Source organism: Sphaerodactylus townsendi, linkage group LG10 (genome assembly GCF_021028975.2).
Source record: "Sphaerodactylus townsendi isolate TG3544 linkage group LG10, MPM_Stown_v2.3, whole genome shotgun sequence".
NCBI lineage: Eukaryota > Metazoa > Chordata > Lepidosauria > Squamata > Sphaerodactylidae > Sphaerodactylus > Sphaerodactylus townsendi.
The window spans coordinates 40,081,161-40,106,121 of record NC_059434.1 but is presented as its reverse complement, the minus strand read 5'-3'; positions in this window follow the sequence as shown (position 1 = coordinate 40,106,121).

The following is a 24,961-nucleotide window of genomic DNA, read 5'->3' as shown; positions in this document are numbered from 1 at the left end:
CAACAAAAGGGTGCTTTTCTGGTGCGACAACCAGGCGGTGGTGCGCGTGGTGAACAGGCAGTCTAGCAAATCTGCACGGGTCATGTGTTTGGTTCACAATCTTGTTCTTACCTGCCTCACCTATAACATTTCCTTTAAAGCTGCTTTCGTTCCAGGTTTGCAAAATGAGATCGCTGATGCTTTATCTCGCCAGCAGGTGGATCGATTCGGCCTGGCCGGGCGGAGCTGTTCCCGGCGACAGTGCCGGCGTCCCTGTGGAACCTTGGCAGCGAGCCGTCATCACAGGTGTTTTGAACTCGTTGGCACCGGCCACGCGTAGGCAGTACGACAGAGCCGTGCGCGACTTCCGGAACTATGCAGCGTCTAAGGGGCGCCCTGTCCGTGGCGGGGTGGACACAGGCCTTCTACTTGAGTATTTGGTACAACTCCATGGGCGGGGGATGCACCCACGCTCCATGGGGGTGCATTTGGCGGGCATCGCCTTTTACTGCAGGGTTTCGGGATTCCCAGATGTGACCAAGGCGTTCGTTGTTCGACGGCTGGCGGCGGGCTGGCGGCGGGTGGGCCCCAGTCAGAGGGACCTCCGGCGCCCAGTCACCAGGGAGGTGTTAAGGGCGGTCACTGGGGAGCTGCAGCAGGTGTGCGCTTCACGCTATGAGCAGTTACTTTTCGCAGCCGCCTTTCACCTGGTGCACCATGGGGCTTTCAGGCCCGGGGAGCTAGTTGCCCCCACTAGGGACCGGCCGTCCAGCACCACGCTGCAAAGGGAGCACTTAGTCCTGTCCGGGGACATGGTTTATGCGTGGCTTGCCCATTCCAAAACTGACCAAGAAGGCCACGGTGCCTGGGTCACCATGCCGGTCCTGCTGGGCGACGCCACCTGCCCCCTCGCCTCCCTCATCTCTTGGCTCCGGCACAGGCCTCGCGTGGGTGGCATGCTCCTGATACACGAGGACGGTTCCCCCCTCACCAGGTTCCAGATGCTGGCGGTGTTCAGGGCATGCTTGGCTCGGGCCGGGCTGCCAGCCGCCGATTTTGGGTTGCACTCCTTCCGAATTGGGGCCGCCACGTCTGCGGCGCAGGAGGGCAGGGCCCAGGAGGACATCCGCACCTTGGGGAGGTGGCGGTCGGGGGCCTTTCGGGCTTACATCCGCCCCCATCTGACTTGTTGATTCCCTTCACAGTGCCTCCAGGGACGCCGCAGACTGTTATTCGACAGGTGTGGGTCGTGGGGCACAGCCTCGTCAACGGAGTCGGGGATTACGCCTGCTCATCCGACTGGGGCCAGCATCTCGGACTTGGGGCTCACGTAAGAATTACATGGCTGGGGCAAGGGCACATGCTTTGGCATGAGCTGGAGCCCAAGCTCATCGAGTACATTTTCCAGTTGGCCACACCGGATCTCCTGGTCATCCACCTGGGGGAGGAGGATCTCCCGGCCAGGTCGGGCTTGGAGCTCCGTCATGCGGTGGCCACCATGCTTCAGAGCCTCACCAGGCATAGGCCTGGCATGACTTTGGTTTGGTCCGAGCTGCTTCAGCGGGTCCACTGGAGGGGAGCGGTGGACCCCACCGCCGTGGACAGGGCTTGCAGGAAAGTAAATAAGGCGGCCGCCAAGGTGGTGCTCTCCCTCGGGGGAGCGGTGGTGGACCACGCTGAAATCACCCGGGACAACAAAGAACTTTTTGAGCCGGATGGCGTCCGCCTGTCCCCGTGGGGCATGGACTTGTGGATTCAATCGGTCTGGCACACCCTTAACTGTTGGGTCCGGTCCAGACAGGCTCAGGCTTGAGGAGCTTGGGCGGGGAGCTGCAAGGGGGGCAGCTCGTGGCGGGTTTGCAACGGGTTTCGCACATCTGGGGGGAAAACGAGCCTTCTGGCTGGGTCTCCCAGGCTTGTGCCCTGTGGAAGGGCCGGGGGTGGGGCGGGCAGGCTGGCAGGCCGGCAGGCCGGGCCGCTGCCCGACACCCCAGGGAGTGGGGTTGGGTCGGGCCGACAGGCGGCCATGGGCTCAGCCGGTGCCCGACACCCCAGCAAGCACGGGAGGAGGCCGGGCTGTCAGGCGGCCTCTGGCTTAGCCGGTGCCCGCCTCCTCAGCATGGGCGGGAAGGGTGAAGCCGGAGTGTTATCTCTGGGGCTTCCCTTCCCGTCAGTCCCGATGGATATTGGGATGTGATGTGCGACCCGTTTGCCGCCCAGCTCTTATGTACATAGTTCTGGTTTGATTATGTTATTATATATTCAATAAACTGGGCTGCGGCCCATTCCTTTTCCAGCCTGTCGTTGTTGTGTGATTATTGAGCGAAGAAAGGTCTCACCATCTGCAGCAATTTGAACTTAAGAATATACCCCCAAAAGCACAGCTCACCTTTTGCTTTCTGCCTGCTCATTTTCTGCTCAATTTATTTGATTCCCTACTCTTCTACACGAGCAGCAAACTCTAATCTTATGAATCAGGTTTGTCTCCCTGCTCTTCCACATGAAACATGCTGGGTGACCATGGGCTGGTCACTCAGAACTCTCAGGCCCACCAACCTCAAAAGGTCTCTATTCTGGGGACAGGAAGGGAAAGAGCTTGTAAGCCACTTTGAGACACCTTATAATTCAGAAAAGTGGGATATAAATACAAACTCTTCTTCCTCTTCATCTTATCAAGGTCCTATAGCTACTGTTCACAACCTTCAACAGGGACCACTGAGTCAGTCTGATTAAGACCTTGCTCCATATTTAAGTGAGAGAGTTCAAACAAGGTAAGTTTGCCTGGCAGTTGTGTTTGTGATTAAAAAATTGGCATACCTAGAAGTCCCTATTCTAAAAGGCTTCAATAACTATTTTGAAAAGCTCATGAAAATAACCTAGATATTATTGTCCTTTCAGAGGCAACTGTGTTAGGGTGCCCATGGTCCATATATAACAGTGAATTCCCTCTATGAATTGCACACAGAAAATGTGCTAAAGGGAACTATGCCCCACTTCATTTGTATTCTGAGGTCTTCCTGCACTATTTCTTCTCTTTTTTTAAACTGATCATCCTTTCAAGTATCCTTTGGGTAATAATGCCCTTTCTGGTAAATAAATACCCCTTTCTCTCAAGCCTTTTTAAAAAACACATTTAAATGACACTTTTATCAGTAAGTTATGACATATTTTCACAGTGTCTGTGGATTTAGTTTTTATTAATATATTCCTTTTCTACCCAGTGCTGGGTAGAATTGGGTGTTGACTCTGCTAGTCACAGAAAAACTGAAGTGCTGTTGGCACCACTAAGGGAAACTCCATGACAAAGGGAATTCATTGAAATATTCCAAAATTGGATTGGCCACTTGCACTCAGTGTTACTTTAGGCATTTTCACTTTCTTATTTGTGTGAAAAAACGGACATGCTACATTAAACACACATTTATTCAACCTTTTCTTAAAAGAGGGAATGAAAGGTCACTCAATACAATTTATATTCTTGAGAACAGAATATGAATCTTTGTTACAACATAGTTTATCCAGACATTAATTTAACAATGAAGCAGGTTAAAAAAAACTGAGCTGCCAGCTTTTCAGAGACCAAGAGCCACTAGGAACCAGCTCTAAACATTCTACAGTCAATTTGGTCATTAAAATGATATATAATTTCTTCTTTTAAAAAGCCTCATGGTGAAGAGTGGTAAACAGGAACACTGTATTCGAAACTCTGCTCATTACCTGATTTCAATCCTTATGGTAGCCAATTTCATGCAATCAGTTCAAGGTTGACTCAGTAGTCCAACCTTCTGAGGTCAGTAAAATGGGCATCCAGTTTTTTGGAGGTCAAGTGTAGATGACTGGGGCATCAATATCCACAGTGCTTCTGTAGGGGAATCAGCTCCCCTTGCAGTGTCTATTTTATGTGACACTATGCTCTCTTTGACGTAGAGGGCAACACCACCCCTGATACGCCCTGTCCTATCCTTCCTGTAGAGCCTGTAACTTGGGCTGGTTCCCACTGGTTCCCCTCATTCCACCATGTCTCTGTGATGCCCATTATATCAATGTCCTCCTTCAAAACTCTGTACTCCAGCTCCCACATTTTAGGTTGAAGGCTTCTACTATTAGCATAGAGACACCTGTATACCCTGTCTCTGTCTTTACCTGGGATTTATGTGCTTTGCCCTCTAGCCCTTTGTAGACCCTATCACTTATCACATGCACATTGCTATGTTCCTCGCTTGCATGTGGTTGATTTAGAAAAACCTCCCTCTCTGTCTGCATCCCCATAGATACTGTATTCCGAACCAAAGTCACCTCAGCTCCTGTTGGCTTTTCCCCAGGGATCAGTTTAAAAGCTGTTCTGCCACCTTTTTAATGTTGAGTGCCAGCAGCCTGGTTCCTTTTTGGTTAAGATGAAGTCTGTCCCTTTTGTACAGACCTGCATTGTCCCAAAAGGTTCCCCAGTTCCTAACAAATCTGAAACCCTCTGCCTTACACCACCTTCTCATCTACGCGTTGTGGCACTGTATCTCTTCTTGCTTAGCTCGCCCTGCCCGTGGAGCAGGTAGCATTTTTGAGTATGCCACCTCGGGGGTCCTGGACTTCAACCTGTTACCTAGGAGCCTACATTTAGCCTCCAGAACCTCCTGGCTACATTTCCCAATGTCATTGGTGCCAATGTGCACCACAACTGCTGATTCCATCCCAGCACTGTCTAACAAAGCGTGACATCCGCAACCTTCACACCAGGCAGGCAAGTCACCATGCGGTCATCACACCTCTCACAAACCCAACTCTCTACATTCCTAATGATTGAATCACCTTCTACAAGGAGCCCTGCATCATCCTCAGTGTGAGAGGATAGCTGATCACCAGCTAAGGAAGGGGTCCCATCTAAGGGAGCATCTTCCACCACCTCAGACTGGCACCCTCCATCTCCCAACCCCTCATTCTCCTTGTATCTCTGCATGCAGGTTAAGTCTTTCTCCTTGTGCCCTTTTTGCTGATTGGAAATGCCATCCCAACAAATCTTATTTAAGCCCTGGGAGAGGGAAAAAAAGACAGTCCCAATATGGTTTCTATATGGTTTCCCCCCTAGCGGGTTTTAAATAGATGGGAGGGCATTTTTGATTGGGGAAATGGGGCGTGGGTTGTGACAGTTAACCCAACAATCATGTTCCTGATCTCCACTAAGCCCTCTTGTGGCTTTTTTTTGCTATCACTACATATGTCCTGGAGGCCCATAAAGAGTCGCTTATGTTATATGTGATTTGGTCTTAGCTGAGAAGAACAAATATGTGAAGGGAGAGGAGAGCCTCTACCTGTCATGCTCTTTTCTGTTTTGTGCCACTAAAACAGCACACATAAAGAAGAGCAGAGAAATCCATTTAAAGTTATAAAACTTTGAAAGAAATCATCCTCTGCACTAAGGGAAGGGTAGCCCATATTTCTCACCAAATCAATCATGTGTGATGCATTCACTGAAGGACAGGTAATTTTAGAACAGAAACATTAAGCCGCAAGAGTAAGAAAATGTGCCTGATTTCTTTGCAGCTACAGATATGACATGCAGCAGGGAACCTCTCGAGCAGAAACTTGCTGTTGAATGACAAATGGAAGAACTGAAGATGTTCACCTAATTCTCCATATACAAGAATGTAGTAATACAAGAGCTGTAGCCCTTTCCAGTTATGATTTTGATACTGCTACCCCATGCAACCTGCAGAGTATGCCATGCACAATCTTCTTGATATGTGCATTCACCATTTTGTGTGTTGAGGGCAATGTATGTATTTTCCTGCTTTAGAATGCCACAAGTGCATGCTTTATTTTAGTTTCCAATTGTGTGCATCAAAGTTTGTAAGCATATGCAATGCCCTAGTCACACAAAATGGCAAACATAAGATGATGGTAATCTGTGGCAGTCTTTCTTCATATGTGAGATGGAGTATCAAAATCATGACAATTGAAAAGGCAATTATATTTTAAATATTTTGCTCCTTAATTATATGTGCTCAGTGTTTCTCCCGGGCTGATTCTACCTGCTTTAGAAAAAGAGAGCGAGAGAAAGTACGTGTATCCCTGCCAATTAAACTTCAGGGCTTCCTGGCTTTGGCCTCTTGCCTTTCCTTAATGCAGTTAGCTTTGTTGTCTTTTTATAATGTGCTACCACTCAACACCACTGCTCTTGAATTGACTTTGCACAGCCACCTACTGGTTCCTTTAGGCACCTTATCTAACAAACCTTCTTGGGCTGGCAAAATTAGGATGCGGCTCAAAGCTGTCAGTGTAATCAGAAGAACCTGCTGTGTGGCTTTGCCAAGATGCTTGCACATGTGCCTTGTCTAGGCTCTCACCCTGCCTGGTCATGCAATACTTGTACCAGCTTACAGGCAGATGGATATGCTGGATATGATCCACAGCATTAACACTAGCCTGTACTTCATTTCAGCTTCTGCTTGCCAGATGGTATCCTACATTAAGCTCTGTTTACTTTGACTTTTGTTCAGGGGATCCAGCAACAATACTGAATTCCAGTATGCACCTGCCAATCTATCTTGGAATCAGTTTGATCCTTAAGAAAATCATAATCTAGAGTGTAGTGAATCCTAATTTGCTACAATTTTGTAGTAAAAATGGCTGTGGTAGATATGGTCAAAGAGAATTGGGAATCTGTTTAAAAACACTGCCATCTCCATGGCTTATGATGTATTTCAGGGACTGACAAAGTATGACATTGCATTATAGGAAATCTGAAGATCTCTTAAGGTATAGTGTGGGGCGTTTGTTATGGTAGGGGGCATGTCTATCAAATTGTTCTGTGAGTCACTTAAGGTTCTGGAATTTTTAATGACTTATCCATCTCTGAGCCAGAAGACTTGGAGCAATGGGATTATAGTGTATACAATTGATCCATGCAATGAAAATAGTTTGGATGAGGGGAGGCTCAATGGTAAAACATATGCTTTACATCAAGGTCTGAGGTTCAATACTGGCATTTCTAGGTAAAATGATTGAACAGTTGGTGATCAGAAAGACCTGTCTTAGAGATCTTGGAGAGCCACTGCCTATCAAGAATGCAGAGTACTGAATTTGATTGACTAATGGATTGTCAGATTGTATAAGAAATCTTTATGTGATGGGGCCACCTAAACTTTTCTTTAGATAGAATTTCAATTTTAAGTAAGATGTAGGTGTATGCTTTATAAAAAATAGATATCTTTATTTTAAAAGATACACCTGACAAAAGAACTGCCCTGAAATATATACCTCTGATCTTAAAGAATGAACATTATTCACTAGGTAGGACTAATTTAATTAATCACTGTATTTGTCAAGGCTGAAAGTAGAGAAAAGAGTACAAGAAAAATAGTAATCAGAAATTCTCTCCTTCCAAAACAGTTTGAAATTAAATCATACAACCATATACTAAATCAGGAAAATTCATTTAGAATAAGTATGGATAGTATGTAGTGTATGTATAAGACAATCTGCAAACCTGTTTGGTTGTGATCTGGGTGCTCGGAAAAACTATCATGTGGTTATTTCACTGTGGAATTCACCCCTCACTTAATAACTGGGCATAGCATTCATACAGATTTATGGAGGAGAAGTCGATCTATGGCTACCAATCTTGATCCTCCTTGATCTGAGATTGCAAATGCCTTAACAGACCAGATGCTCAGGAGCAACAGCTGCTGAAGGCCACTGCTTTCACATCCTGCATGTGAGCTCCCAAAGGCATCTGGTGGGCCACTGCAAGTAGCAGAGAGCTGGACTAGATGGACTCTGGTCTGATCCAGCAGGCTTGTTCTTATGTTCTAACTGGCATCATCACATGGCAAAACTTTGTGCAAGGGGTTCAGTGTCCACCCAGGTTATTGTGCAAAGCTGTGGACAGGTGGCAAGTTAATACATGCTTCCACATAGGAAATCTCAAATGTATGAAATAGCCTTTAGAAGAAGTTAATAGTGAAAGTTGTTCTTTAGTTGTATGATATGTCTAGATATAAAAAAATGCAGATATACATTTAAGTGGACATCTCAGCCTGAATTCACATATCAAGGTCATTATGCAATATGTACCAGCAAGGTCACTATTTAAAAAATCCAAATTCTTGCCATGTAACAGGAGGCTGAACAATGCATCATGTACAAAAGGAAATAACATTGGATTGCCTGAATAATGTTTCTGTATCCTTGATGGAGTTGTGGTGCTGAAACTAGAAGTAGTCTGCATGGGATAGGCAAGTGGTTTATCAGCTACAGACATAGAAGTAACATTTGAATTGGACCAAAGGTAAAACCACCAGTTGCATAGCATTCATACATTACATTGATTAAATGGTAGTGTCTATATCCTGCCCTGATACATGGTTAGCTAAATCATGGCTTAAGAGGCATTTATTGTATTTCATTCCTACCTTTCTGGTAGATCATTTTGTCAGCTGTCAGAAGAACAATGTGGTGGGTCTAAGTAGATTCTGCAGAAAGCAGCAAAGACCATGTAATGAATACCTCCAAGCTAGGCTTCCATCAGATTGTACTTAATTAAGGCAAGGGACACAATTTCAGAGCAAACCAATTAAATGCATTTTAATTAAATGCGTGAACACTGAAGTGGCAGATAACTCTTGCTGCTTAATTTCACAACTGGAAGGGATGGAGGGAGGCAGATTAACTTTGAAGCACTACTGTTTGAAAAGGGAGAAAAAACTTAAATTTCTGCTTCTGAGAACAAGATGCGACTCCTACATATTGAGATCTAGAACAATGATAGAAGTATAGATAACTTTTGCTTGTAATCAACTGCTCTCTTAGAATATGTCATCTGACAGGACAGGCCCCACAAGAAGGCAGTAAAGTCTGCCTCAATGTATAATTTTTCTCATGCTAAGTAACATTTGCTGTTTACCCTGGACACTAAATGTCCACTTTTAACAGGGTTATCCTAAGCAGAGTTATGTGCTTCTTACTCCATGTATCTCCACTGTAAAGCTTCAGATGCAGTGAGAAGTAACTCAGCTTTCAGGCTGCATTATTGCCCCTTTACTTTCATCTACTAGAATGCATTCCTGCATCAATCCCATATAATATCCAGAAAGTGGCTGGCCTAAGGTCACCTAGTGTGCACCTGGTTGGGTAAGGATTTGAATGGGGTTTTCCCAGTGCTAGTCTAACTATCACACTCAACAGTATCAGGCATTATACCATATACACACTGAACAATGCAGAAATTAAATTGTGTAGGGCTGGTCTTGGGAAAATTCGTTATTTATAAAGTCTCTCAGTAATGTCTCTCAGTAATTCATGGCTGAATGGATATTTGTAGTTGAATACTTGAGTCCGACATTCCCACTGCAGCATTAGGTAGCATCATACCCAACTTTTCCTAAGTTAGACACTTAGGAAACCCAGTAGTGAGAAGAATGTTAACAAGCTACCAAAGCTAGTACATATTGGCTTTCACCAATTAGGTATGAGACCAGTTCTTGGTATGAAGCACATCTTTAATCAGAAAGGACACTGAAACAGAACCAGAGAAGACGAATGTCCCCATCTAGATAGGAGGGGGGGGGAATCCATACGTGGGCATGTCATATGGCTGCTCTAATCAATTTACCCTTCCCAGGGCAGAAGGGTAATTTTGTAAGCATGTGGCCACTGTGGCCCTTTCAGGCATTGGGTTGCTGCACAGGCCACATGCCTGCATTTTAGCACCCCCAGCACAGTAGAGGTGGGCTGCAATCTTGGGGGGAACCTAATGTTAGTCGGCTTCCTCCTGGTCATTCATTGCCTTATGCTGATAGCTGGGAATTCAGAATTACGGCACCTTTAGGGTGGCTTAAGTCCAAAGCCCCATGGTGGCTTCATAGCAGGAAGGCTTTTTCACTTTCTGAGTCTCCCCATGCCGTTGTGAAGCCTCTCTGGGAGTGGTGGGGCAGCACCATGGGTACAGCACCATGGGTACAGCACCATGGGTACAGCACCATGGCCAGCTCCCTGGCCTCTTGGATGGGGATGTATGCCTCACATACCTAAAGCTCTGTTTCTTGTGTCTAAAGCTGTAGGAGCAGCAGTGGCGTAGGAGGTTAAGAGCTCATGTATCTAAGGCTCATTCCGCACATGCAGAATAATGCACTTTCAAACTGCTTTCAGTGCTCTTTGAAGCTGTGCGGAATGGCAAAATCCACTTGCAAACAGTTGTGAAAGTGGTTTGAAAACGCATTATTTTGCGTGTGTGGAAGGGGCCTAATCTGGAGGAACCGGGTTTGATTCCCAGCTCTGCCGCCTGAGCTGTGGAGGCTTATCTGGGGAATTCACATTAGCCTGTACACTCCAGCTGGGTGACCTTGGGCTAGTCACAGCTCTTCTGAGCTCTCTCAGCCCCACCCACCTCACAGGGTGTTTGTTGTGAGGGGGGAAGGGCAAGGAGATTGTAAGCCCCTTTGAGTCTCCTGCATTAGAGAAAGGGGGGGATATAAATCCAAACTCTTCTTCTTCTTCTTCTAAATAGGACAGAAGTGATTTTTGTCTACATGAAGACAACTTTTTGGGTTATGTACTTAGGTTCTTAAAAGGGCATCATCTCAAATTTCAAATTTCATCAAAGGACATCATCAAAGGACATCAAAGGACATCATCTCAAATCTCGAATTTCTCATCAATTCTTGATTTTTGCATAATTCCGTATTTTTGCACACTAGAAATACAGAAAAATGTAATTGATTCATTAACAATATTGCTGATTCTTTGGGGTTCTTTTAACTCACTGAGTCAAATTCAGAGACACTGAACATGTTTAATTTACAGATGGAGCTCAGAAGAACAAAAACACATCAATATTGACACACTTTGTTTCTGATTGGCAAATTTAGATTGGTTTTAAGCTGGCCTGTAGTTCTGTTGGTTGAATAACTGTTTCTTGTGCTGATAGTTCAGAATGTCAGCTGGTGTTTCCGCAGTATTTGTAAATAATTAGGAGAACATCCCCTAAGATCACATCATCCCTTCTGAGGGACTTGGCGTAATTTACATATCAGAGGCATCATGTGAAGTTTACAAAGTTCCAAATGCTAAAAATGGCAAGCATAAAATTAAAATTTGTCAAAACAGCCAAATTTGGAAACTTTAAAACAAGAATACTGGCAGAAAGTATATGGGCTTCTTGCACACAATAAAACTCCCCACAAATAGGAAATGTACAGATTATTGTTTTTCTGCACCTCATGGAATTTTCCTGTAGAATATATGTAGAACATACAAAAGAAACTATTAGTGCAAATGTAGGCAGAGTTACACCAAGTCCACTGAATACAAGGGATTTATGAATATTTATGGCACAGGAAATGCTCTGACCTGGATAGTCCAAGCTAGCCCAACCCTATCAGTTCTCAGAAGCAGCGTTGGTCATGGTTAGAATTGGGATGGGAAACAACCAAGGAAGTCCAGGGTCACTATATGGAGGTAGGCAATGGTAATCCATCTCTGAATGCTTTTTCCCATAAGATTGCTATAAGCCAGCTGGGAATTGATGGCAATTTCCATTACCAAATAGGGAACATTCACACATCACCTAAAACAGTTCCATTGGATGTGATATGAAAAACTGAACCTTGTTGAGAAGTGATATACCGGTAGCTAACTCTGGAATTTGAGGTATCCCTGGTATTATTTATAATAATGAGTCATTAACTTAATAAAAACAGAAGTGAGAAGAATCTTAACAAGATTGGCTGAATAAGCTTTACAATTAAAACTTTTTAAAACATCCTTCTAATAGAAGCAATAAACAACAGTTCAGGTGTAAATGTTTTGCTTTACAGAATTCGGATTTCAAATGTAGAGGAATATATTGTGAGGAATATATTGTGAGAACAATGCATCTGCTATATGTGGAGGTTCTGCAAAATACATTCTTTGGTTCAAGACTCTTCTTGCCCTCAGAATCACTTTCATTTTTAGCCTGCACCAATTTATACACTCTCCTGTAAGCCATCCTTTTAAAAAAAGTTGAAAGGGACTACCAGATATTCATAGAACCAAATGATATCCTTTTCTTTTCTTTTTTGGTCATGTGTCTTTTTAAAAAAAACCCCTCTGAAGCATAACTATCACAATGAACAGTCCCCAGTAGTCAAATAGATCTAAGGGTATTAAATAAAATGTTTCATTTCTTGAAACGAATGCTTTTGCAAACATTCATTTGAGAAGAAAAAAAAATAAGACGCTTAAATTCGACACAGTGCAACACAGAAAATTACCATACATGAGAGTTTATTTAAACAAAGCAACATTTTAGAATTAAACTAATTAATGAGAATGTCAAAGTAATTGTTCTCTTATCTCTGAACCACCAAGCACCACTTCATGTGCAAAAGTCATGGCTGTCAGTCAGCATGAATAAAACACTAACAAATATCATGAATAATCTTCAGGCAGCACAACTAGATCAAATGCTGAGGCACAAACTGATGGTTTGGCAGGTGCTGTGCTTTCAATTCGCAACTGATGTTTTAATTCCTCAGTTGCATTAGTCTGGAGATTTCCATGCCTTGCCTGAAGCTGCTATGAATTCAAAGAATGAAAAAGAACAGAGAGTACAAAAGATAGAAGAGCTTTATCTTTTCAAAATGTATTTAAAGTGTGTGGCTAGGCAACAAGATATTGGTGACATAAAGCATCTTACCAGATAGTAATCCAAGGTGGCATTTTGGGGTTACAAACTCTGGCATCCTTTTTCCCCAGTAAAACAAAAATAAATTAGAGTTGAAAGAAACAGCTGCACATTGCACCTTATTTAATATTGATGGTAACTGAAATCCAGATTTGAATATGTTCTTTCACCTAGGTTTGTGAATTCTATCATGCCTCGGTGTAGGGAAAATATTGTATTATGATGGGAAACACAAAGCCTACTCCTGACGAAGAAAAAGCTCTTGAGAAATCCTCATTTTCAAAGAGCAAAAGAAATGATATAATTAGTAATATATTTTGGAATAATTTTTATTTTACTGGAATATATGATACTTGCTAGTGTTTTTGTTTTAATGATCTTTATGGTTTGTGTGTGTATGTGTGTGTGTATGTGAACTGTTGATACTGACATTCACTGATACTTTCAAAAGTTTTAAGAATCCAGAAATCAACAGCAGAGCAATCATGAAAATGTACATTCTGCTTCTCACAGAACCAGTTAGATAGTGCCATACCCAGGATCACTAGACATAACAAATAGCAGCAAGGACTCTAGAAAGACTGGACAGGTGGAGTTTGGGAGTGTGGAGCAAACAGAATGAAGCTAAAGGCTTGAGAGCACCCATGGTAAGACTTGCTGCCCAACCTCTATGTGAGGATCAGGGATGGGGTGAACTGGCTTGCCTCACTGCCAACCTCCATGTGGAGCAAGCCCCACTCACCAAACTTCCCTGGGCAGGGGGGGAATAGTGCCCGGAGTAAGCCCCAGGCACCATTTTATTAAGCTATGCTTCTTTGTGGAGGAGTGGGGAAACAAACTCACTTCACCAGATAAGAGTTTGCCACTCTTACTACTGTACCATACTGACTCTTATGGTATGCTATAATCATGGCAGGGCAAGAAAAGTCACCACATAATGTCTTATCATCAGATATATAGGCTATTCCTGCTTTATCAATGAAATTGTACAACAGTAAACTCTTGCCTTTTCATTAATGTGTGTTAGATGATTTGATGTTTTAAAATCCCTCCCAGACCTGGTCATATTTGTAAGCTGTTTAAGCTGAATGCCATTACAGTTCTTCATTTGTTCTCTCTACCTTAAATTTCTCATCTCATTTGTGCTTCATTTGTTCTCTCTACCTTTAATTTCTCATCTCATTTGTGCTTCATTTGTTCTCTCTACCTTTAATTTCTCATCTCAGAACCTGCCTTGAGCAGGACTCTAAAGAGGCAGCATAGAAATATCCTGAATAAATAAATAAAATAAGGCATGGTTGCATATGCATAGCACCAAAACCCTTGGCCTTGCTATTTCCATGTCTAATCTCAGGAAATTACACATAAAGAATTTCAGACAAGAGTCTTCATACCTACGGGTTTAGCCCCTTGGGGGAAGGGCAGGATAAGAAATTTGAAAATAAATAACCAAAAAAAATAACAAAATAAAAAAATCAGAAATTTCCACTGACAGAAAATATGACTTTCTCAACTCCTCTCTTCAATGGCAGTCCCAAATGCCCTCTGAATACAAGTGACCCACCAGGAACAGTACTGGAGAGGGGGGAGTCAGAGGACGGCAACTGGGGGGGGGGGGGGCTCAATGACAACCATGGAAATCCAGAAATATTTCCAGAAATATTTTCAAAGATCTGTAATCTTATTAACATGGAGTCATTAGAGATGGTTTAATTATCTAAGATGAAGCATTATCTGAATGAAGAGAAGACGAAAAGACAAGTGCCCCTGGCACTGCTCGAGTTTCACTGAGTCTTGATCACTACTTCTTTTCAATGCTTCTTAATAGTTTATTTATTCTTTTCTTATGTTAAATGCTTTACTGGGATCCAAATGCTACTGCTCTGAAGGAAAAAAAAACTGGATTGCTTTGCTGATTTACAGTGTTTGCTGATGGAAAAACTGTGGAATTTTGGACTGCTTTGCTGATTTACAGCATTTGGCACAGCATTATATTATTGTTTGCTAATTGCTGGCATTATCATAGTTTTGCATGTGAAATGGTATTTGTATTGTTTGTATATCTTCAACACACCTTATCTTTACAAACTGCATCACTCTGGGTTATAATTCTCTGGGTTATAATTCTCTACTCCCCATTTTTGGTATAAGATTTAACCTCTATAACCCATTGCATGTGATCCATGGAAATCCTCCATTAGAGGATTCCTAAAACTCTCAAGTAAACATAAGCCTATCTGTCTTGCAGTCTAGCTGGTTTCAGGGAAGGAAATGCATTCTAAATGCGTAAGGCACTTCATGAAAAGGACACTGGGAAGTTAGAGCAAAAGCAACCATTGAGTTCAATCACATAAAACCAGACTTTTCTGTTGCATTTAATAAGCACACTACGTAGTATGGCTCAAGCATCTCAGCTGAACCTGCTGAGCCTCTGTGAAATTAGGGGTAAAGGTGTGTAAAAAAAATGAAAAGATGGATAGGAGTAATTTGTAATTTTACAAGACTGAGTCAAATGCTTTAATGGCAAAATTCAAGCAAGTTTAGTCACACTGGAAAGGCAACTAGAGAAAATAATTATATAAAAACCTTACCCGGGTATTTTTCTGACAATAAAATAATAGTTGGGAGCACATTTAGAGAGCAGAGAAAAATTAGATTGGCTTCCTCCAGACATGAGCTCAACATGACCAGCTGATGTGGGAGTTCATGGCTCCCAGCTATTGGGAAATAAGGGAAAGGACTGGAGGGAACTGGCAAAGGAAAGCAGGGGAAGAGAAAAACAAGAGCCATTGCTGGGCAAGGGAGGGGGTGGGGGAGCGGGTGCATGACTTCAGTGAAAAGGACAGAGGGAAATAACAAGCTCAGACCAGAGAAAAGAGCTCAAAGCAAGTGTGTAAATTCTCTTTTAGTTTTTGCTGGGGACAGGCTCTCTCTGCATGGCACGCACATGTGTTCCACAACCCCGTGTGTGCTGCCTCCCCACCCCCAAAAGCTGAAGCTCATAGAAATTGCAGCCCCTTTCTGTACACTTGCACAATGGCTAAGGCTTGCATGCTCCCTTGTGAAGCAAATAGATTAGACATGGGGGAAGGGGGGAATTCTTTCCAAAATATATAACGGGGGACTTGGTTGGGTACAGAAACAAACAAGATTTGCAAACCACCCTAACTGTTGTCTTTGACTTGCTCTTAAAGCATGGCTAGCCATCCTCATCCAGTTGCAGAGGAACCTGGCTTTTAATATTGTACTCATTAAGGTTTTGGGTTATGGAACGCTTGGGACAGGTGTTAAAGGTCAAGGCATGTTATTCAGAAGGCCAATGAGGAGGAGAAGGGGGTAGATAAGCTAATTTTTTGGTTCTTTGAAGGAAGGAGCAGAGGCAAGATTCAGTAGACATGGCATCTCCTGCCCTGCCAAGTGGGGGCTAGGGGCCACTTCTGTAGAAACCCTGTAAACCCCCTCCCCCTGAGCCCAATAGAGAATTGGGGTTGTCAAGAGAGAATCCATTTTGAATGCTAAGGTCTAGTAAAATATTTCTGTCTTTTCTTATGTGTTAGAAGGTTCAAAACTGGAGGTGTTGTTGATTGGGGTGAGCATTTATCTCCTCAAGATTACTGTGTTTGTTAGAAGCGTAGTGTCAACCTCATTCATTTCAACCAGCGGAAACCAGTTGCTTTCAAAATGTTTGAGAAAGTTTCAGTTTGTAATGGAGGGGTAAACTCGCTCATAGGAGAGAAGTAGCCCATACTTCAGCTTGCCTGCTCTCACAGTGCCTATTACTCATAGCCTTCCCCTGGCCAAACAGGGGCCTCTTTGGGGAACTTATGACCTGCAAGTCACTCCTGGGTCAGTGCAGCTGGGCAACCATTTCCCCTGTTAAAGCAGGAGCTTGATTGACACAGTGGCCTCTGTGGCCCAGGCAGGTGTGCACCCAGCAGAAAAATATGTGCAATCATTGCAACTTGGACTGATGTGAGGCTCAGTTGGTGGCTAGGCAGCCTTTTTCACTTAATAAGATGGAATGCATACAACCTGTTTGTTGGTTAAACATGGGGGCTGAATAGGTGAGAGTAAGAGTTTATAGATGGTGGCTTATGACCAATAATGCCTCAAACACTCAGAAACATGCATATGCATGCGATATCAATAAGATTTGTAATTCCTGAGAGGCAAAGGCATTTGTGGAATTTCTTAATGATGGAAACTCTCAAGCAAATCAATCTGAAGCCATTAATCTCCCCCCTCCTTCAAATTTCCATACAGTATCCCTCCCACTCAGGAGGGTGGATAAAACAGACAGATTTACCGATTCCTCTTGGTATCTGGAAAGAGCTTTCATGGTGATTTACGGCATGCCCTAATAGGAACTCCTGTGCTCTAGTATTGGCATCTTAGTATACAATTCAAAGTGTGAGAAACACAGCCACAAAAGTGACTTAATTTAGAATGGCATGAACAATGGCAGTTTCAGTCCCCAGAGATTTTGGTACGCACTCTAAAATAAACATAATTACCTTTATTTTTGTTAAGACTTGTGCCTCTAGTGAACTCTGCCATAGTTTCCTTTTTCTCTCTTTTTGAAATTAATGTGTTTCCTTTGCACTGATTGCAAATCTTTTTCTGCTGCATCACTATTACATGCATTTGAGCAAAGTAATTTAATCTAACCATTAAAAATGAATTAATGAATAGTTCCTTGCTCTGGAGTTAAACTAAAATGTGACACATTTCTAGTACCAATCAGTGAACCATTTAGGAGACAAGCAAAACACTATTTTTTTTTAAAAAAAGAAAATTAAAGATCTTGATGACAGGGTAAAATAATATAATTTAGATTACTAATCGCAATGCAGGCCCTATCCTGTTCGGAGAAGTGTGGAATGTGAAATTTCATGCCTAAATCTAATTAGAATTATTTCCATAAAAATAATGCCTGAATTCTACAGCAAAATACACAGGAGTCCAAGCCTGTTCTAAATTCACATTTCCCCTACAATTCCATAATTTGATTATTTAGATAACTATATCTTGTTTTCTTCCACAGTAGGATCCAAAGGGGCCTACAGCACAATTCACTCCTCCAACATTTTATCTGCACAACAACCACAATGAGTAAGGTTAGGCTGAAAGACTGACTGACCCCAGGTCACTCAGAGAGCTTCCATGGCAAAATGAGGGATTCAGACCAGAGTCTTTCAAATCCTAAGGTGACACAGAATTGCCAGTCAAATTCTAGCAACCAGTGGTAGGGGACATGCAAAATAACCATCACAATAATTCCACATAACTTCTGTTAGAGGTAAAAATGTTGCTTTTACATATACCAAAGAGGTGTTACTTCTATAAACATGAGTGTACACGGGACAATGACAATGTTTGCCTTATAAGTTATAAAAGAAGGTATCTTTAGGTGTTTTCATAAGGTGTAAGACTATATTAAGTTATCTACACACATAAACATATTTTAGTGCACAAATATGGGATTTAGAAGTCACAAAGAATATACCCTTCACAGAATCACAAGATTTAGTAGGTGAACTCTGAATATAAAGTTCATGTATAGTATCTACACTTGAATATAATGAGGTTGAAAGCCTGTTAAGTTGGATGGAATCCAAAGAGAGATGGGAGTATGATGCTTAGTGTATTTCTTATCATATCCCAATTAAAAGCACACCTGCTTTAAAGTAATGAGCTAGCAGAAGAAGAAAGGTCAAGGGTTAGAGGGGAATAATAGGTGATGTGGTGATGTAGTAGTTTATAATCATGTTTGTAGATTTGAATGCTTTTATATTGTAGCTAAATAATGAAACTTAAAGAATATGTTAATCACTCATGTTCAATATATGTATCCTAATGCTTCATGTGTAATGAATCCTGCTATAACTTTTTCTAAGATGCTTCTGAAGCTTGGTTTCAATAGTCATAAATAATAAGGGAACATGAGTTCTTGTGCCAAACAGACACCTGCTGATAAGAGGGCCCCTAGCAAGCTTGGGATAGTGTCTTCAAAGCAGGGGAGTGGGTCAAGAAAACCTAGGTTCTTGTGCCAAGAAGTACCCGCTTATAAGAGGCTAAGATCTTGTGCCAAGATAGAAGGCCTTTGGATGAAGGGGTAAAATATGATGGTGTCTTCACAGTAAGATAAGGGAACCAAAGACGTGGCAGGTGCATCCAGAGAAAGGATATATATCATGAAGATATATATCATGAAGGCACTACCGAAGGGTTGACAGTTAAGAAGAACCAAATATTAATTACAGGAAATGACCATATAGAGATGTATTAATTGGAGGAGATACCACCTGGTATATGACATAGTATGACTAGATAAATTGTAATAGGCTATGGCCCTCATCTCCTAGCCAATGGAGAAGTGAGGGAGGGATTGGGTGGTCCTGAAAAAGTAATATAAACTGTTGTAGAACAAAGGAAGGGTGTGCCTACTACTGGGTAGGCACCCGATCTTGCAAGACCGTAAACCAATAAAAGCTTTATTATCTGCTTCACCAACTTTGTCCAGATTATTTTGAGGGTCCTTGGACCCACGTTTCTAACAACTTCTGGTGTGAATTTGTTGGCATATTGCTCTAGGATTTCAGAAATTGTTCTGACATGTTGACATCAGTTCTGGTCTTGCACTGGACATGACACTGCAGCAATGGGGTGATGCCTGTTCCCTCCATTTCCTGTACATTAAATTTCCTCCTCTGCTCTATTGCCCAACAGTGACTACCCAGACTCTAGCAGAAAGCTGTAGACTGACACTCCTACAACACATCAGCTTGTGGTTATTCAGGGCCAAACTGTCTGTGGTACAGAGGATCTGTGACTCATTTTGTTTTGGTAGTCCAAAGCATCTGGATATGATCTGAGAAGCAGCCCAAGGAGAAGAATGTGTACTAACCCTTTGTCAGGCCAGACCCTGTATCTGACCTGCATAGTTATGTGTATAAAGGCTGGTAAGGAAATAATACCAAAAATCAGGCTTTAAACAGAAAGATTTGCTTTTACTGTGCAGATTTAAATATCTGACAGGGTGCTCTCTAAGAGAGTCACACCTAACCAAAGACCTTCATCTTTTATAGATACAAAGAGTACATATGTCATATTTCATAATCATACCTGCATACATAATCACATTTCTCCCACATATGCTTTCTTCTTTAGCATTAAAATCAAACTGGCTTGTCTGCCCCTTCCTTACACAAAGCTGGAATTTTCCTCTGCTCTTCGGCTTCTGTGCTTGTCCCTCCCATAGGCAGGGCAATAAACTGAATTCTGTCTTTCTGGCTTTCAATCAAGATAACCAGTTCCCAACATTTCTAAGGATGGGTTAGAATCAGAAAGCTCCCTCTCACAGGGTGAAAGGTTATCATTTCAGTGTTCATTAAAATATAGAAAAACATATTTTCAATTATCTGATCAGATTCATCTCTCTTCTTAGCCTCCGATCTTTTCATTTCTGTGTTTATTCACATAGCCCATCCTATATAGCTAGTTATGCCAAACAGGTCTATTAGATATGCTCTCTCTCATGTCTCTAAACCCGTTCTGTGATGATATAAATTCCTTAGAGATAAAATCTTCTCTACTCTGTAACTGCTGACCCGCTGGCCTCATCTATATCATGCACATAAAGACAGAAAACCCTCTTGAATCCTTGTTTTTTATAAATCCCTTATTCTTTGATGTCAAATACAATTTTAGGCCTTGGTTCTCCTGTCTCACACCTTGTTTCACTGATGACTGCATGTGGTCTAGATGTGCTCTTTGTATCTAATTAGTATTTAACTTTATTTCATTTATAATGCTCAAAGATCGGCCAACGTAAGGGCACAAGCTAAACACAAACAAAACAATAACAATTTTAATTTAATTAAGAATGATTTTAATGATATAAAGCAGTTAGTAAAAGGATTGAAGCATCTGCTTCCTTATTAGCTTAGCCAAAGGCCAATATTTAGTTACCTTGAGAGTGATTTTATTAAGGCAATATGCAAGGAAAGTGTATATATAAAATTTATGAGAACTACCTGAAAAATAGGGGTGATATACAGGGAATGTCATAAAATAAAATAAATAATGAAGGAACACATATTCAGCTGTCTCTACAGTATTCAGTTGGCAAAAACACAAACAGTAGGAATATGAGATACCTAGATGTGTTCCTTGCACCAAGCTGAAAATACAACGAACAGGTCAAAGTAAATGCTCTGTGGTATTTAGAAAAATCTAAGGCACAGTGGTAATTTGCTGGAGCAAAGTTTTGACTGTGATTTCCTACTGCCAGATAAGAATAGATGGAGGCTGTATCAACTTGAAAAGCTATATCCCAGATTCTTTGTCTGACTGTTTCTTTAGCTCCCAGGAACACAAGCTGGTATAGAACTGTAGGAGTAAGCTCATAAGATAGTAATTGCTTCTCAATGGTTTCTGTCGAACCTGAATAAAAGTTATCTATGAGAATTAAGGGAGCTAAAAAAAACCCCTCAGTATGGCAGGGATGCTATTCTTTGGGTGCTCATGCTAACACAGGCCATCTGAGTGTTCCACATGTAACTTAGGTATACTTCACCTCATCTATATCATGCACATTGATCTGCCATTTATGATCTCTTGGTTAAAAACTGAGATTTTAGTCTTCTAATAGTTAATTGTCAACTGCTATTCCTTGCAAAATGTTGTTAGAATCCTACTAAATAGCCTATTGTTTCATCTGCATTTAATTATGCTGGGACTGCTCTGTTCATTAATTTAGATGGACAGAAGACAAGGCTTGTACAACAGAGTTTATATAGTAATTAAAGAGGGGTGCTTCACACCACTCTTGATCGGGCCAATATGGCCCTGATGGTTACATCCTACTGTTAAAAAGTAGTTTTCATGAAGTATGCAAATGAGCCTGGGAAGTGTTTGGTCTAGTTCTGATGCTTCCAGTTTTGCTCAACACCTATCCCAGGTAGTACTGTCAAAAGTCATTATCTTCCAGATTATCTCTCCTTCCACAAGAGCAAAATCTTCACAGCAACCAGTGAAGACAATGGCTGTTTTATTAAAATAGGAAAGGTAAATATGTACTGCACACTACCTTCTCAAAAAAACAAACAAAGAGAAACCCAGAATGTTGGTCTGACTTTGGCCGTTTCTGTATTTCTTGACTTAAAAAAAAAACCCTTGCAACATTAATGTTTAATTACTGAGAAAACATGTTGCAGCAAATTTTATAACAGACTGTTTTTATTATTATAGTTGGTACTCATTCAATGCATACTATGTACTTATTGAACAATAAAGCCATTTATTTATTCAAGATGTTTGCAACCAATTTTTATTTACACCATATATTTTGTATGACTTCATCCATAAATCTGTTTTCTTTACATAACATCATTTTTGTTTTTAAAGGAAGCTGTTCATTGTTAAGTAAACATTTCTAGACTCATCTGGTCTTATTCAATTTAAATGTTTTGCTGATGTGTTTTCATGACTCACAGACATTAAAATGCACTGGGATACATTGGGGGGCAAGAAAATTGTAAAAATTGGTTAGTTATTCAGAACTCATCAGTTCATTCATTTCCTCAAAGGCCCACCAGATAATTTGTGTTAACCAGATTTTATTTTTAATGAGACTCTGGCCTTGAAGACATTTCAGGATGCATTCTAAGGGCCAAACTAGACATGATGGGGCTAGCATTGCCAGCCTCCAGGCGCAGCCTTGAGTTCTCCCAGAATTCCAGAGGTCTCCAGACTACAGAGATCATTTTCCTTAAGAGAAGTGGCATCTTTGGAATATAGACTCCATGGCATCCCATCCCTGCTGAGTTCCCTCTTCCAAATCTGTCCCCAAATCTCCAGGAATATCCCACCAGAAGCTGGCAACCATAGGTGGAGCCTATTTTTATAGTTAGCCATTCTGATATAATTCAGGAGTACTTAACTATAGCCTTATTTTACCATTAAGAATGAGCATGTGAAAGATGCTCGCGATTCATTGCTAAGAGTCTATAGCAAGGCCCCTGATTCTGTCCCTGTTTTTTGTCAAGCTTGAATCTCAGGAAATAGGTATTGGGAAAGGCCTTTTTTTTACCTGAGCAAAGAAAGTAGACCAAAAGTAGACTGTACAGAGCTAGATGGACCAATGATCTGCCTTTATATAAAGTAGTTTCATACACTGGGCAACTGAATCACTGACTCTTCTTCTAGTGCTTTGCCCTCTCTTATCTGGTTGCTTGAGTGCCAGTGAGGTACAGGGTTTTGAGTGTTGAACTAGGATCTAGAAGACTGAGGTCTGAAATGGAAATAGGGAGAATGATGGTATATAAGCCACTGGATCTTATTGGGAAGAAAAGCAAGGTATAGCTACCTGAAAGTTTTTTTCTAATTTTGGCTAGCTGAGAAGGAGGGAAGAGTGGGAGCTACAGAGTCTGCAAAGATGAAGGTTCAACCAACAGGCAGATTGGAAACCACAGTCAAAAATTTTATTTAGCTAAATGGATTCTTGTTATTTGCTTGTTGTAGAACATAATCCACTTGCAGATTATTTGATGCTAATGTTTGAATACAGTGTTGATACTGCTTTAACATATCAGTTTGAGCTAGCTTAACTTCAAGTGCTTCAATTTCTGGGCCAATTATTCAATTTAAATCTATAAGGCAGTATTTTAAACAAAGTTCTGCAGTGTCTCTCCCACACCCAAATTGCTGAATTAGAAACAAAGAGCAATCACTTCAAATGTTATGAATATTGTACTGGTACATATAACCAATATATTTATGTTTATTGCTCCCAGGTTTCATTAGAATTTATTTCAATGGTGCAGATACGAGGAGATTCTGTTCTATTGATTATGGTGCTAAATAAATATCAAACAAGCATTTTAAGCCCCAGAGACATTTGAAGGCCTGCTCTAATTCTCTTTAAAATCAATTCTTTGGCTTTCATTCCCATCACCAGGAGCTAAATCATTATTCTAGAGAAATTGTGCAATAGATGGATGTAGCAAACAATCTGGAATTGGAGGGGGGAGTCAGATGAGGTTTATACAAGAAATGGCACAAAAAGGTTTTCTTTCATTAATGTAGCACACTCCTCTCCCATGCTACACAAAACAATCACACCTCATCACTACAATTATTATATTCTGTCTCACTTCTCCACTCAACTTCTTATATACACTGAAAAGATGTGTACTGGCAGTGACAGACCAAGAAAGGAATCTTGGGGTGATACTGGATAATTCAGTGAAATTTCAACTCTGTGTGTGGCTGCTGTGGGAAAGGCAAATTCCATGCTGTCCATAATTGGACAATCAATAGAGAATAAAACTGCTGCTATTGTATTGCCCTTATACAAATCTACAGTAAGCATACTTGGAATACTGTGTAAAGTTCTGGTCATCATACCTGACAAAGGGTATTGCAGAGCCTAAGAAGGTGCAGATAAATGCAACCAAAATGATCAGGGGCTATAGCAATTGTCCTATGAGGAGCAATTAAACTGCTTAGGGCTGTTTAGCTTAGAAAAAAGATGGGTATGGGGCAGTGGTGGGACTCAAATAATTGAACAACTGGTTCCAGGCACCCACTCGTGCCCAACTTACCTGAGGTGGCAGTGGTCCCGGCCTGGCAGGGCCAAGCCAAGGGGCACCCTGCGACGGTCCTGCCAGACCACTTGTTCAGCCGGTGGAGGCTTTGCCAGTTGAAAAGCTGGCAGGACAGGGCTGGGCCGATGGGTGCCCTGCGGTGGCTGGGCCAAGGGGTGCCCTGCGTTCAGCCAGTGGAAGCTTTGTCAGCTGAACAAGCAGCCTGGCAGGGCAGGCAACAACCGGTTCAGCAAACCAAACTAAAAATTAGGAAACGGGTTTAATGAACCGGTCCAAACTGGCTGAATCTCACCTCTGGTAGGGGAGACATTAATGAGGCCTATAAAATTATGCATGATGTGGAGAGAGTGGAGAGGGAAAAGCATTTCCCTCTCTCTTGTAATACTAGAATATGGGGTCACCTGCTGAAGCTGTCGGGTGAGAGATTCAAAACAGACCAAAGCAAGTATTTCTTCACACAATGCATAGTTAAATTGTGGAACTCCTTGCCCCAGAATGTAATGAAGGTTGCCAACTTGGAAAGCCACCTCTAGGATGACTCAGCCTTCTATCCTTCCAAGGGCAGTAAAATGAGTACCTGGCTTGCCGGTGGTAAAGTGTAGATGACTGAGAAATGCAATGGCAAACCACCTGGTAAACACTGCCTAGCAAATGTTGTGATGTAGTGTCACACAGTGGGTCAGTAATGACCTGATGCTTGCACGGGAAACTTATC